Source organism: Daphnia magna, unplaced genomic scaffold (genome assembly GCF_020631705.1).
Source record: "Daphnia magna isolate NIES unplaced genomic scaffold, ASM2063170v1.1 Dm_contigs515, whole genome shotgun sequence".
NCBI lineage: Eukaryota > Metazoa > Arthropoda > Branchiopoda > Diplostraca > Daphniidae > Daphnia > Daphnia magna.
The window spans coordinates 20,001-24,562 of NW_025533378.1; positions in this window are offsets into that span (position 1 = coordinate 20,001).

Sequence of the window (4,562 nt, forward strand, 5' to 3'; positions counted from 1 at the left end):
AAACTCATGGTATAACAGTGTATTCACATTGAATACAAGTATATTTGATGCAGTTTACATATAGAAGTAAAAACTCATGGTATAACAGTGTATTCACATTGAATACAAGTATATTTGATGCTGTTTACATATAGAAGTAAAAACTCATGGTATAACAGTGTATTCACATTGAATACAAGTATATTTGATGCTGTTTACATATAGAAGTAAAAACTCATGGTATAACAGTGTATTCACATTGAATACAAGTATATTTGATGCAGTTTACATATAGAAGTAAAAACTCATGGTATAACAGTGTATTCACATTGAATACAAGTATATTTGATGCTGTTTACATATAGAAGTAAAAACTCATGGTATAACAGTGTATTCACATTGAATACAAGTATATTTGATGCTGTTTACATATAGAAGTAAAAACTCATGGTATAACAGTGTATTCACATTGAATACAAGTATATTTCATGCAGTTTACATATAGAAGTAAAAACTCATGGTATAACAGTGTATTCACATTGAATACAAGTATATTTGATGCAGTTTACATATAGAAGTAAAAACTCATGGTATAACAGTGTATTCACATTGAATACAAGTATATTTGATGCTGTTTACATATAGAAGTAAAAACTCATGGTATAACAGTGTATTCACATTGAATACAAGTATATTTGATGCTGTTTACATATAGAAGTTAAAAATCATGGTATAACAGTGTATTCACATTGAAAACAAGTAAAATTGATGCAGTATACATATAGAAGTAAAAACTAATGGTATAACAGTGTATTCACATTGAATACAAGTATTTTCCATGCAGTTTAGATATAGAAGTAAAAACTCATGGTATAACAGTGTATTCACATTAAAAACAAGTATATTTGATTCCGTTTACATATAGAAGAAAAAACTCATGGTATAACAGTGTATTCACATTAAATACAAGTATATTTGATTCCGTTTACTTATAGAAGAAAAAACTCATGGTATAACAGTGTATTCACATTGAAAACAAGTATATTTGATGCAGTATACATATAGAAGTAAAAACTCATGGTATAACAGTGTATTCACATTGAATACAAGTATATTCCATGCAGTTTACATATAGAAGTAAAAACTCATGGTATAACAGTGTATTCACATTGAATACAAGTATATTTGATGCTGTTTACATATAGAAGTAAAAACTCATGGTATAACAGTGTATTCACATTGAATACAAGTATATTTGATGCTGTTTACATATAGAACTAAAAACTCATGGTATAACAGTGTATGCACATTGAATACAAGTATATTTCATGCAGTATACATATAGAAGTAAAAACTCATGGTATAACAGTGTATTCACATTGAATACAAGTATATTTGATGCTGTTTACATATAGAAGTAAAAACTCATGGTATAACAGTGTATTCACATTGAAGACAAGTATATTTGATGCTGTTTACATATAGAAGTAAAAACTCATGGTATAACAGTGTATTCACATTGAATACAAGTATATTCCATGCAGTTTACATATAGAAGTAAAAACTCATGGTATAACAGTGTATTCACATTGAATACAAGTATATTTGATGCTGTTTACATATAGAAGTAAAAACTCATGGTATAACAGTGTATTCACATTGAATACAAGTATATTTGATGCTGTTTACATATAGAACTAAAAACTCATGGTATAACAGTGTATTCACATTGAATACAAGTATATTTGATGCTGTTTACATATAGAAGTAAAAACTCATGGTATAACAGTGTATTCACATTGAATACAAGTATATTTCATGCTGTTTACATATAGAAGTAAAAACTCATGGTATAACAGTGTATTCACATTGAATACAAGTATATTTGATGCTGTTTACATATAGAAGTAAAAACTCATGGTATAACAGTGTATTCACATTGAATACAAGTATATTCCATGCAGTTTACATATAGAGAAGTAAAAACTCATGGTATAACAGTGTATTCACATTGAATACAAGTATATTCCATGCAGTTTACATATAGAAGTAAAAACTCATGGTATAACAGTGTATTCACATTGAATACAAGTATATTTGATGCTGTTTACATATAGAAGTAAAAACTCATGGTATAACAGTGTATTCACATTGAATACAAGTATATTTGATGCTGTTTACATATAGAAGTAAAAACTCATGGTATAACAGTGTATTCACATTGAATACAAGTATATTTGATGCTTTTTACATATAGAAGTAAAAACTCATGGTATAACAGTGTATTCACATTGAATACAAGTATATTTGATGCAGTTTACATATAGAAGTAAAAAATCATGGTATAACAGTGTATTCACATTGAATACAAGTATATTTGATGCTGTTTACATATAGAAGTAAAAACTCATGGTATAACAGTGTATTCACATTGAATACAAGTATATTTGATGCTGTTTACATATAGAAGTAAAAACTCATGGTATAACAGTGTATTCACATTGAATACAAGTATATTTGATGCAGTTTACATATAGAAGTAAAAACTCATGGTATAACAGTGTATTCACATTGAATACAAGTATATTCCATGCAGTTTACATATAGAAGTAAAAACTCATGGTATAACAGTGTATTCACATTGAATACAAGTATATTTGATGCTGTTTACATATAGAAGTAAAAACTCCTTGTATAACAGTGTATTCACATTAAATACAAGTATATTTTATTCTGTTTACATATAGAAGTAAAAACTCATGGTATAACAGTGTATTCACATTGAATACAAGTATATTTGATGCTGTTTACATATAGAAGTAAAAACTCATGGTATAACAGTGTATTCACATTGAATACAAGTATATTTGATGCTGTTTACATATAGAAGTAAAAACTCATGGTATAACAGTGTATGCACATTGAATACAAGTATATTTGATGCAGTATACATATAGAAGTAAAAAAATCATGGTATAACAGTGTATTCACATTGAATACAAGTATATTTGATGCTGTTTACATATAGAAGTAAAAACTCATGGTATAACAGTGTATTCACATTGAAGACAAGTATATTTGATGCTGTTTACATAGAGAAGTAATAACTCATGGTATAACAGTGTATTCACATTGAATACAAGTATATTTCATGCAGTTTACATATAGAAGTAGAAACTCATGGTATAACAGTGTATTCACATTGAATACAAGTATATTTGATGCTGTTTACATATAGAAGTAAAAACTCATGGTATAACAGTGTATTCACATTGAATACAAGTATATTTGATGCTGTTTACATATAGAAGTAAAAACTCATGGTATAACAGTGTATTCACATTGAATACAAGTATATTCCATGCAGTTTACATATAGAAGTAAAAACTCATGGTATAACAGTGTATTCACATTGAATACAAGTATATTCCATGCAGTTTACATATAGAAGTAAAAACTCATGGTATAACAGTGTATTCACATTGAATAAATGTATATTTATGCAGTTTACATATAGAAGTAAAAACTCATGGTATAACAGTGTATTCACATTGAATAGAAGTATATTTGATGCTGTTTACATATAGAAGTAAAAACTCATGGTATAACAGTGTATTCACATTGAATACAAGTATATTTGATGCTGTTTACATATAGAAGTAAAAACTCATGGTATAACAGTGTATTCACATTGAAGACAAGTATATTTGATGCTGTTTACATATAGAAGTAAAAACTCATGGTATAACAGTGTATTCACATTGAATACAAGTATATTCCATGCAGTTTACATATTGAAGTAAAAACTCATGGTATAACAGTGTATTCACATTGAATACAAGTATATTCCATGCAGTTTACATATAGAAGTAAAAACTCATGGTATAACAGTGTATTCACATTGAATACAAGTATATTTGATGCAGTATACATATAGAAGTAAAAACTCATGGTATAACAGTGTATTCACATTGAATACAAGTATATTTGATCCTGTTTACATATAGAAGTAGAAGCTCATGGTATAACAGTGTATTCACATTGAACACAAGTATATCTGATGCTTTTTACATTTATGAGTAAAAACTCATAGTATAACAGTGTATTCACATTGAATACAAGTATATTTGATGCAGTATACATATAGAAGTAAAAAAACATGGTATAACAGTGTATTCACATTGAATACAAGTATATTTGATGCTGTTTACATATAGAAATAAAAACTCATGGTATAACAGTGTATTCACATTGAATACAAGTATATTTGATGCTGTTTACATATAGAAGTAAAAAATCATGGTATAACAGTGTATTCACATTGAAAACAAGTATATTTGATGCAGTATACACATAGAAGTAAAAACTCATGGTATAACAGTGTATTCACATTGAATACAAGTATATTCCATGCAGTTTACATATAGAAGTAAAAACTCATGGTATAACAGTGTATTCACATTGAATACAAGTATATTTGATGCTGTTTACATATAGAAGTAAAAACTCATGGTATAACAGTGTATTCACATTGAATACAAGTATATTTTATGCTGTTTACATATAGAAGTAAAAACTCATGG